Raw genomic sequence first — 12,438 nt, 5'->3', positions numbered from 1 at the left:
AATTGGTTCACTTAACCATCTAATCCAAGGGCCCTCCTCATCCACTCCCAAATCTGGTAGCCAACCTCTCCTGATTGATATTTTCAAGGAGCGTACTCTCTCAGTGGGAACATGGAGGTGGCTTCCAACACAGTGCAAGGACAATGAGCCTCTTTCCCACCAACAATGCCCATAAATTTGTTCTGCATAAGCACTGTGGAGCTTTCACTTCTGACATTAATCAAACAAACATATTTCAGGATAAAGATCAATAGCTATACCCCTCCCTTTACTGTGGCACTCACTATAGCCTCCCTGAATGGAGAGATTTTAGGGCAATGCAACAATCTGTGTCACAATGCCAGCACCTGCCCCCTAATAAGTAGTCCAAATCTAAGAATCTGTGAAGGATATTCAACTGAATCAACCTCATCTGTACTTTGCTAGATGCTAACATGAGTTACACCAAATTATTGACCAGCTACCATATTAAATTCAATCCCAATTGAATATCATTCTCTCATAGTTTTTGGTAAATTATGCTGTCGCACAATTTGTTGAATATCTTATGTTTTGGCCACAAAGTGCAATTTGCTAATTTCTTGCTCAATTAAAATTTTCAAGCTGGAGAGTCTAGAACTAGGGGGCATAGTTACAGGATAAGGGGTCGGCCATGTAAGACTGAAATGAGGAGGAATTTCTTCACTCAGAGGTTTGTGAATCTTTGGAATTCTCTATCCCAGAGGGCTGTGGATGCTGAGTCGTTGAGTATATTCAAGGCTGAGATAGATAGATAGATTTTTGGACTCTAGGGGAATCAAGGGATATGGAGATCGGGAAGGAAAGTGGAGTTGAGGTCGAAGATCAGCCATGATCTGATTGAATGGCGGAGCAGGCTCGAGGGGCCGTATGGCCTATTCCTGCTCCTATTTCTTATGTTCTTATGTTCTCCACTGGATCCAAAGGTTGCACCTCCACCCCAAAAATGACCCTTTAATGCCTTTCTAAACTGCAAGAACTTATAAAAATGCTTATGAAGCAGCTTGAATTGATGTTTCATATTTAAGAAACCCTGCTTCATAAAAGTTTCTACACAGCTGATTCCAACTTTCACTCAGTCATAGAATGTTATTGACCTACGATCTATTTTAAATTGAGGATTCCCTCATAAGGCGGCTGCCATAGGATCTGACAAAGTTATCTTACATCACCCATCATAAGATTTACAAGTTAACTTTCTATCCTGAAATCCAACCATAATCTTGAATTAGTGTTATTATTATTATTATTATTATTATTGTTATTATTGGGAGGTAGGATTGAGGGTTCTCTAACAACAGTAATATGGGGGTAAATTTTAACTCCACGAATGGGTGGGTTGGGGGCGGGTGGGAAGGTAAAAGTTGTAAAAAAACAAATACCCGACCCCAACCTGCTCACTTCTGGTTTTAACGGAGGCGGGTCAAGGGGCAGGCGACCAACCCACTCTCAGGAGGCGGGTCAGTCAGTGAAAGCTTTTAAGGTGGCTGCATGCCTCCATTTTGAAAGCTTTTTTATTTTTAACTCCCGGGGGCCGGGATTCCCGGGCCTTCTGCTTCATGCCACGTAAGAGGAGGCGAGAAGGCCTGGCTCAGCAGGTGAGTGCCTTTATTGTGCTGCTTGTGGGTCCGGTGGAACAGGAGTGCCATCTCCAGGCCCAACAAACCTACCTGTCACAATGCCATACACGCAATCGACCCCCCACCATGATCTCCAACCCCCCCCCCCCCCCCCACAATCTCCGACCCCACGATGACTCCCCCCGATGACCCCCACCCCGTAGCTCCCCCCGATAACTCCTCCAATGATCAACCCCCCGATTACTCCCCCAATTACCGCCCCGACCCCCTAATGACCCCCTGACCTCGACCGCCCCGATGACCGACCCCACATGGATTCCCGACCCCCTCCCCTCCCCATCTAAGGCTTACCTGCTGGCATCCATTCCCTGGCTGTTCTCCCGTTGGACTAACAGCCAGCCTGTCAATCTGGCTGGCCTGTTGGGCAGGAAACCTACAAAGAAAACACGAGACGGGTTTCCCGTCAGGAATTCCAACCCCCCTCCCTGTCCTCTTCCTGGCTTCTGGTTAAAATTTACCCCATGTTGATTGCATATAGGCAAATGTTATATTTTTAACTGTTTAACTCCATGCTCTGTTCTCATGACAATTGCTAAGGATTCCAAGGCTATAAATATTAATGGGAAGAGCAGACGCCCTTACATTCCCATATCAACCGAAACGAAGATGTGATGATACAGTTTGATGTAACTGAAACTGGAGGAGCTGTGTACAGACTTCCCATCCACCAGGCAAAAGCCAGATTTCTCCAGGGTGTAGAACAAGTACTGTACTGTATCCAAGAAAAGGGTGCCTAATTTGTGAGGAGTCTAAAAATATCTGTTTAAATTTCTTATGCGTGTCTGAGAAATAACTACCTTTTACAAAATCCAACCTGAGAAACACCTATAATATGTGGAAGATGTGATTTCACATGCTGTATGGGTACCTTGCGATCAACATTTAACAGTGAGATGGGCCTGTAACTACTGCATTGGGTACGGTCTTTTCTCTTTGTCAATGCTGAAACGTATGAGCACGACCAAATGTATTGTAGAGTCTGGCATCCGGATACATCTATCCAAAGACTTGCAGAATTTTCTGCAGCATTCCATCATATACCTTCCAAGAATGGTGCTCCCCACCTTGTCCATTATTGCACTTCCTACCTCAGCTAGCTCTATGGAGCACTCCAGTTAATCATATAGGGATTTGTCTAGCTTAAAATCTTAAGACCTGATAAAAAGCATTTATACTTCAGGGCTGGTGCCTGGGATTCTGGTTGGTGCCGTGGTTTGTCAAATTTGTGAGATTTGTGTTAGGTGAAAGCAGCTGCAGACAGACCGTTAAAGCTAGCTAGCCATTGATTCCAAGTTTATCTCTCTGGTCAAAGAATCTTTGCCTAACCTGAAACATGAATTCTGTTTGTTCTGTTAGTAGAGCGTTAAAGTTACGTTTAAACATTTTTCACTTTCTAAAAGTTTCTTCCAAATGGTCACTTTATGCCGCAGCTCCATCTGCTGGACTTGAGCCTGCAGCATGGACAGCCGAGGAGATTTACTAGAAAGGTACCAGGGATGAAAGACTTCAGTTATGTGGAGAGACTAGAGAATCTGGGATTGTTCTCCTTAGAGCAGAGAAGGTTAAGGGGAGATTTGATAGAGGGGTTCAAAATCATGAAGGGCTTTGAGAGAGTAAATGAGGAGAAACTGTTTCCAGTGGCAGAAAGGTCAGTAACGAGAGGACACAGATCTAAAGTAATTGGCAAAAGAACCAGAGGCGACATGAGGAAAAAAAATTTACGCAGTTAGTTGTTATAATCTGGAATGCACTGCCTGAAATGGTGGTGGAAGTAGATTCAATAATAACTTTCAAAAGGGAATTGGATAAATACATGAAGTGGAAAGATTTGCAGGGCTCTGTAGAAAGAGCAGAGTAGTGGGACTGATTGGATAGCTTTCAAAGAGCCGCCACAGGCACGATGGGCCGAATGGCCTCCATCTGTGCTGTATGATCCTATGATTCTATCCAATTCAGATCACAAAGTTGGAGGGCGGGGGGCGGGGGGGCGGTGGTGGTTGGCAGTCCTACTGTTGCAACCCTGCGTTACGCTATTGTAAGATGTTGAGATTACTTACAGGAGTGACCAGCACTGCTATACCTTAGAGAATATCTAAAGCAGATCCTAAACTTGTAACAGCCATCAATTTTTGAATACAGATTGTTGCATGGGGTTAATAGATATAATCCCATATGGTGATATAGTATTACCTCAATATATCTGTCAGGCCAATCTCGCTGCCAAATAATGAAAGATCCCATGGCCGCCATTAAACCCACAAACTTTCTTTGAGGACAGTCGAACATCTGATCTGGTGCAAGATTAAAACACCCATTTATGATTATTGAAAGTTTAAAGAAACTGTGCCTAACCAGTATAAGGGCATATATGTTAACTTCTTTGGGGTAAATGTACTGAGCTTTTAATTTAATGAGAATGTCTTAAGTTTGAAGTCTTCTCATCTGGTGCATTAAATTGCTTGTTCAACTTTGGACAGTCAATATATCAACTTGAGAGTTTGGCCACCTCTATCTGTAGAAAGGAAAGAGACAGATGTTTGGTCCAGTATCTAGGAATGTCAGGAAAAGTATCATTTAGGCCTAAAGCTCTTCCTCATATATTGGCTTGGGCACTTTGCTCCATATGATAAACTGCCAGAGCAACCGATCCCCAAACTCATGAAGCTATATTAATACTTGCTTGGAATCTTTCCGGCTTCTTTCCATAATCAAAACATATCCCCCGTATGTCTGCCTTCCAACAGATTTTGTTGCACAGAGCATGTCCTAGGAACAAAAGTCCTGAATTTTACCCCTCACTCTTCAAGGCTGAATCTATTGAATTAAGAAACTTGGAACCGGGCAGATTTTAGAAAGATGAGAAGTGAGCTAGCTGAGGTGAGGTGGAAAGAAAAATTAGCACATTGAATTCCATCTGCCATGTTTTTGCCCATTCCATCATCTTATCAACATCCCCTTGCAGCTTCCTTTGCTCCTCAGAATTATTTACTATGCTTACTATTTTAGTGTCGTCTGCAAATTTGGACATAATAGGGGCGAAATTGGGCCCACTTTGTAGGCGCTACATGAACACCTAAGCCCCAAAATGGCGTATGAGATACGCACGCACATTTCCGACATGGTGTGCTCAAGACGCCATCTTGATAAAGGGGTTTGCACACACACACCTAATGAACGCTGGCAGCATGTAGAGTAGGAAGATTATGACGTAAATCAGTGTGCAACGCTGATTTGAAGTAGCCAACGGCATTTTGGAACTCCACGCTCCAGCCAACGCATTGTCTTAACCTCGAACAGCTGAACAGGCTTGAAGGCGCCCCCACCAGTGCCAATTAAAGGGATCATGAAGTTCTTACAGGTTAGTTGCTGGATTGGTTATTCTGGCTGCTGGTGCAATTGTATGTGTTTTTGGAAGTTTCCTACACTTGGAGAAAGTTGCAATATTCTATAGTGGTCTGGCTGGTCGTGCAGTACTGTTAGTGGCATTTAAAATAGTGTGCTGACCAAAGCTGCTTCCAGACATGGTTAGCCTGCTAGGGCTTCCTCTGGGAATTGAACATGACTGGAAGCATGCAGAGAGGCCACGCAGAGCAGGAAAACTGCCAGAAAAGGGAAGAGGAGAAGGAAGAGACAGAGGAGGAAGTGGAGGAGGAGGAGGAGGAAGTGGAGGAAAAGACAGGGAGGCAACAAGGTAGACAGGCCCTCTTTGCCAGGGCTCTGTGTGATCAGATTATTAATGAGCGACACCAGTAACCTCAACGACACCTCTCCATTCACCAACAGTTCCACACTCCTTACCTTTCCTCTCCCACATGACCATCAAATCGTCCTCCTTATGATTACACATTACTTCCTCCCTCAGCTCATCGCAGAAATGAAAACCAACAAATACAAATTCAAATCCAAATCCACATTTATAGATTTACACATGAAATGATTCAAACAAACTGATACTAGTCACCCTTGTGCATTCCCTTAGTTGCCTGTCTTTCGTGCGCCTTTGCCTTTCCTAGTGCTCCTACGAGATTCATCCCCAGTGGCTGGAGCATGGGTGGTGGGAGGCTGCTGACCTTCAAGGAGAGTGCAGATGGCCTTAGAGGACGACCTCGAGCAGCTCTGGGCCAGGAGGGCTTGGCTTCAGACTGCACCATCTTGGTCTGGGCTGGCTGGCTTGACAGGCAACAGCAAGGGCACTGGTGGAGTGGCAGGGGTGGGAGCAGGAAAGCTGTCATCCTGAGAGAGGACAGCAGGTTCGTCTTCTATGGCGCCACTGCCACTCTCCCGGGACGGTGCCTCAGTACTCCTGGTGTTCTGCTGCAGAACAGATTGTTGGGCTGCTGTGATGCCCTGGAAGCCCTGCTGCACAGTGGAACCCAAATCCATGGTAGCAGCAATCTGAGCTCCAAATGCAGCAGTCAGACCTTGGATGGCAGATGTTTGTGCTGCAATGGAAGCTGTGACGTCGGTCATCAGATGCTGCATCATGGTAGGTTCCACAGATGTTCTGATGGAGGTGACCACCCGTTCCATGTTGGAAAGAATGGGCTCCAAGCTCTGTGCAAAGCACTGTGCCAAGTTGGAGCTGGACTCCTCCATGCCCCTTGACATTGTGTGCAGACTTTCTGACAGGCTTTCCAGTGCACCAAGCATTTGGTTGTATACGCCCATCAGCTGCCTTCTGTAGCCTGGCCCATTGAAGTCATCATCTGACTCCTCTGCAGCAGAACTAGTGTGTGACCTCTCCCTCTGGCGAGCTGGCACCTGTGGTATCCGTTTCCCCCGCCCTGGCTCCTGCACATTTATGCCCAGTGTCTCACCATGTGCAGATCCATCCTCTATCCTAGCCTCTAAAGTACACAAAGTGTCAGTATCTGAGCTGGTGGCTGCGAGTGTAAGATCGAGTGACGGTGTGGCTTCATCATCACTGTCATCGTCCTCTGCCCCCTCTGACTGTGCCGGTTCCAGTTCTTGGGTATCTGAGATGACAAAGGGACACGGGTTGAGTTGTGGTGAGGGGAGAGGAGAAAGTAAGACGTGAGTGCTGACACCATCTGCAGCACGTGAGTCAGTAAAGATTGTGGGCTGAGGGAGAAGTGGGGAGCGAGAAGGAGGATTAGGAATGTAGAGACCCTCATCATCGAGACTTCCAGCAGCGTCAGTGGCCACGGTCACAGCGATGGTCTGTCCTACGATGGACAGCACTGTCTCCTCCATGGGAGTGAGGATAGTGCTTGTCCTCCCCCAGGTCTTTCCTGCTGCCTGGTTTTATGCGCTACCTTCTCCTGCAAGAAAGAGGGAAGTGTGTCAGTGAGTGTCCTGCAAGATGTTTGGGTGATGTGGCTGTCATGGTTGAATAACTGCCAGTGTGTGTGACTTGTGAGTTTTGCATGTGCGGCTTGCAAGTGTAGTAACGTGTGAGGGTGAGATGCAGCATCTGATTCGCAGGGTTGCATACTGATTGACAGAGTTTGTTGGTAGGTGGGTGATGGGGGTGTAGTGCGTGGTGCAGTGGATGAGGCTAGTGGTGCAGTTGGTAGGATATACCACTTGACAGTTGAACATACTCACCTTGACCACTCATGTCAAATCATTGAACTTCTTCCTGCACTGCATCCACTGCCTCTTCAGCATATGTCTGGAGGGCCTCCTGCCCCCCTGCGGATATAGGATGGCCCTCCGTCTGTCCTCCTCTACCACCAAGGCCTCTAATGCACCGTCCAAGAATCTTGGTGCACGCTTTCTCCCAGAAGCAGCCATTCTTCAATATCATCCAGCACAGAGTTGCCTCCCAAAGGACTTCCTGCAGCCATAGCGCACCTCCCCTTTAAGAGGTGCGGGCTGCCTTTAAGTGATGCTAGCCACTCCCGATATCAGGGGCCCCCTGCTGGTGCATGCAGCCAATCAACAGCGCAGGTAGCGCTGGCTGCACACAGCAATCATTGAAATCACCAGGCAGCACGAATGTTTCATGGTGCCTGCATCACCACGACCAGGTTAATCGTGCACCACAATCCCACCGCCCGTTTTCGGAGGTTATCCAATATAACTCCCAACTTCTTCAACTCAATATCCAAATCTTTGATGTACACGGTGAAAAGAAGCAGTCCCAGAACAGAAACCCTGTGGGACACTGCAACCAATTTCCAGCCACTCCGAGAAACTGCCCCTAACTCCTATATATTGGCTGTAGGTTTGCAAGGAATTTTGCTACAAAGGCTTTTAAACAAAGCAGCAAATGCCAGTTACCCCACTTATACACATTTATCATACTTATGGGGCTGTTTTTTGATTGTTGCTATTTTTGCTTGCTTTAAAAATATATTATTTTCCTCCTCCCTTCAGTTCCAGCCAAAATTGTAGGGTCACAGGTACAAATCTGTCTTTTGCTGTTCCAGCAACAATATCCTGCTGACTAATCCATCAGACTGCTGATGGCCATTTCTTATCTGTTGATTTAAATTTGGAAAATGCATCATATCTTGGCTAATAATACAGATGCATAAATTCACGATTACCAAAAAAACCTTTATTTTTTGTAAAATCTATCTGTCCTCTTGACATTGACTTTGATATTGAGTTGGGTTGACTTTCCTGTTGTACAGTGCTTAAAATGTTACCATTATATTATTGAATAACAAATGAATTAACATTTTCCCCTTTAATTATGTTCTTTCTAATTTAAATATGTAAATTTTACTTGATGGTTGCCCAGTGGATGATATTTTGTATGAGAGGAACTTTCAAAGGTTGTTCATGTGTTTTGGGTGGTTGAAGTGTAAATATACTTGCTGATCTAAGTCAGTTTCATTTCGGCCATTTTTATGGGGTTGTTGTAGAATTGATCAAATGTTGGAGTTAACTCAGATTCCTTGCTTTGAAAGGTTGTGAATCATTCACAACACAATCAACTTGAAGTGAAATTATTTTTTAAAAGATGGATACAAAATCAATTTTGAGATGTCCTATCTCAGCTGTTTTTTTAGTACCAGGTTCACAGTGGTCACACAATCGTGCCTTATCCTGCCCTTACTTTCGTTTATACAGATTCCACTAAGCCCTGACAGCAGCTCTCTGTTAGAGATATTCAGAGGAGTGGGAAAGTTGCCCATGTGGGAAAACCCCCATTTTACCAGAGTTCAGGGTAATAATATGATTTTACTAAGTAGGGGAGAGAAATTGGGGTCTTTAATAATAATGTTTGATATTCACTGTGACATTGAAGAAAAACTTCAAACATTTTGAAAAATTGGAGCCTTGTAAGGTTAATTTATTTTGTTATAAAAGACTCATTGTAAACAGATCTATTTCTATTGGCGAGTTGTTATGCAGACTTTATTGCTGGATTATGTAACATTTCATTAACTAAATTAAGGAAAGCTAAATCTAGACATAATTTAAACAAAGTTGTGCCCTGTAAAATGTTTTTGGTACTAACTTGCAGACTGCTTGAGGCAAAGAATATCAATAAGGTTTGCGTGCAAACTTCAAGTTTTTGCAAATGATGTAATCTGATTTTGTTCAAATTTATTTGTAAGGAGTTTCTTTGCAGGATATATAGTACACTGATCTCTTGTTTTATATATACTGTGCAAATCTGTGATAAATCCTAATTTTCTACCTGTTTGTTGGATTTCTGTTTAATGTCACTGTTGCTACCTATAGCGTATTCTTGGATGTTGTTCATTTTTCAGTAAATGGTATGAAACTCCAACTAGAGTCTTGTAAAATGACTGGTTGGACATTGGTGGTCTTGATGTAACATGGAATGGTTCAATATGGGTATCTGCATGTGGTATCTTCATTTGGTAAGTTCCTGATTTTTATCGTGCCACCAGGTGATTTGCTGAACAAAGGCAAAGTGCTTCCCCACAGAAAGGCAGGAGGTAATCACAGACTAAATCAAATAGGACTTCTCTTACTAATGATAGAACAGCATTGTCAGAAGCCTAGGAGCAGGCTGACTGCCAACCCTCTCAACTATAGAATAGTATGTGGCATTTGAGGGTGAAAGGAGAAAAATAATGGAAAATGCAAAATAAAAATATCTTTGGGCTTTTAATATCTCATTCGAGCTTACATAATAACTGTGACTACTCAAAAGTTGATTGAGGATGTGATAACGTGCCACATAAATGCAAGCTTTCTTCATAGTCATACGAGAACATTTCCAACAAAAGTCTAAGCATGCTGAAGAGTGTAATAAAGTTTGCACTGCTAGCTACATTTACTTAAAAAGATCAAAGTGCTTTGTTGCCTTGATTTATTTAGAAAAGTTGTTCATTTGATGTGAAATAACTGGTTTTGTTCCATTGAGTCAATTTTTATACGCTTGGCACAGAAGTGGAATACACACCATTGTTTTATGACGTCAGTTTTTCTTTTGTTATTGTATATATTTCTGAAGTATTGTTAGACTTGTCTGAGAACCACTACGTCAAAGAACCTAACACAAGTGTTGGTTTGACATCTAATGGGTTAAACGTAAAAATTTGAAACAGGAACAACCATCTGGCCTTGATCCAAATGAAAGGCTCCGTTTCACTCCTTGCTTGAGGGATATGGCAAGTTAACACATAAGATTTATGAGAAGATGAAACCAACTGAATTCACCATTGAGAAAGAGAACATTTGTCAGGGACTCATAACTCAATCTAAAGATGTTCTTACAAAGGGTAATTGACCCATTCCAGATTTTTTTCATTTAATAGTTAAATATATTGTGCTTATTATTTGTCAATTTTTGCTCTTCACAATTTTGAATAAAAGTATTGGTTTCTCTAATCTGTGAAGTTCTGGTCTATATCTGCCATTTTGAAGAGAGTTTGGTAGCATCGTGCATCACCACTTTAAATCCAGTGAGCTGAGAAAGTATAGAAAAAGTACAGCTTCCGGATTGTGGAGGACAAGTCTGCCCACAGGAACTGCTGTTAGACTATTGAAATAGAAGGTAGTTACATAAAACATAAGTCCTAAATATTTTGAGGCCACAATGCATTTATTGCTTTCCTGTTGTTTCAGACTAAGTTATGAATCCATTCTTTTCTATGGATCTCTACAGTTGTTTAAATGAAAACTGACTCATTGTACTAAAGCATTGCTTTGGAGAATTAGGTATATTATTTTAAGATGCAAGATTTGAATCTGAACAGTTTAAATCTCTACTTCAAGTATTCATAATGCTGTCTGGCTTCAATAACTTAAATTTGCTATGAAAACAATATTAGATGCCTTCTGATTCTAGGAGGAATACCCAGTAAAATCCAAACTACAATGCACCATTATAAATAGGCTCCGTTCATTTTTATTTAGTTGAGAATAATATAAGTATCCCATACATCACACTTTATTAAACCTGACAGCCTTTAGTAATCTAACTGGCTGGTAAATATTAAAATGAAGTTAAAACAACACTGCAGCACCAAGGGAAGCCTAGGGCAGCAATAAGGATTAAACGATGATTTGATGTGGTTCCTTGGGGGTAGGATTTGGTTCTTTAATACAAAGAAGAAGCTCACTTCACTTCCTTTTAAATAATTAAACTACATTTCAAGGAATTGATCTGAGGTGGTTGTAGTGTTTTGTTGGAGTCCATCATACATCCAATAAATGAAAGAGGCCTGCCCTGAAGGCATAGGAAGCTCAGGTGAGGCTCTTTCAAGCAGATACGAGCATTAAACACTATTCTTCATTGCAATAATTTGTAAAGTGTTTCCCTTGAGAAGATGAGAGCCGACAGTGGCCATATTTTATCTTTTATTTGTTATGTAAACAGAATTTCAATGCCTAAGGCTGGGTTATGGTAAGTAATCTGGGGGTTTCTAAATGAAACAAACATTATTAGCTGTGAAAAACTGAAGGGATGAAAGAGGAAACAAAATGTACTTAGATATTCTCTGTGTACATAATGTTCTGTCGTTATTAAAATATAGAACCATTGCTCTCTTCAGTACATTAAGTGTATTTATTGAAATACTTCATAAAGGTACACAGATTTGTTTCCCATTTTTGGTGTGCTATTTTGTTACGAATCACCAAATCACAAGAATATGATTTAAAAAAAAAAAATTTCCAGCCCTGCTGTCTTAAAAACTGTTTGACTAATAGTACAGTATAACAAATAATGTAGTTAGTCAATATTACAATTATGTGAGGAAAAAGTAATTAAAATAGGGTCATCAGTGGTTAATATATTGGACAATTAATATGAGAATATCATTGCTATTGCCAAGTAATGAGAAAGAAAACATTCACATATTGATATGACCATTGACTATACCTTTTTACTCACTTGTACACTTTATTTATACCCGCAGGCCTCCAAAGTGTCAAATCAATTTGGGGAATTCCGCGCACAATGTAAAAAAGAAGCTGTTTCTAACTGATTAAATAACCTATAATTGATTCTAAATGGATTATGAATAAAGAAAGTCTTCTGCATTTAATGATTTAATTAAAATTGTCAGATTGATACAAATGGATTTTGACTGAGGGTGATTTTGACTGATGATGTGGTTGCATAGGACAGCTGTGTTACAAGAACACCATTCTGGAAATTCTTTATGTGGTCTAAAAGTTTTTTTTAAAAAAAGGAAAGAGGGGGAGAGGGCCTATGGAGATATTGTAGTTTGTAGAAACAGAATCTCAGCAGTCAGATTGAAATCTGAAGCCTCTGACACTGGGTCATATGATTTGCCCAATCATGTTCCAAATAAACTGAAGGAAAATAATATAGGGTTGACCGGAGATTACCAGCATATTTAAATAAATACAGTAACTGAAA

This window comes from Heptranchias perlo, chromosome 8 (genome assembly GCF_035084215.1).
Source record: "Heptranchias perlo isolate sHepPer1 chromosome 8, sHepPer1.hap1, whole genome shotgun sequence".
Lineage (NCBI taxonomy): Eukaryota > Metazoa > Chordata > Chondrichthyes > Hexanchiformes > Hexanchidae > Heptranchias > Heptranchias perlo.
The sequence above is the reverse complement of the archived record's forward strand: the minus strand, read 5'-3'. Positions refer to the sequence as shown.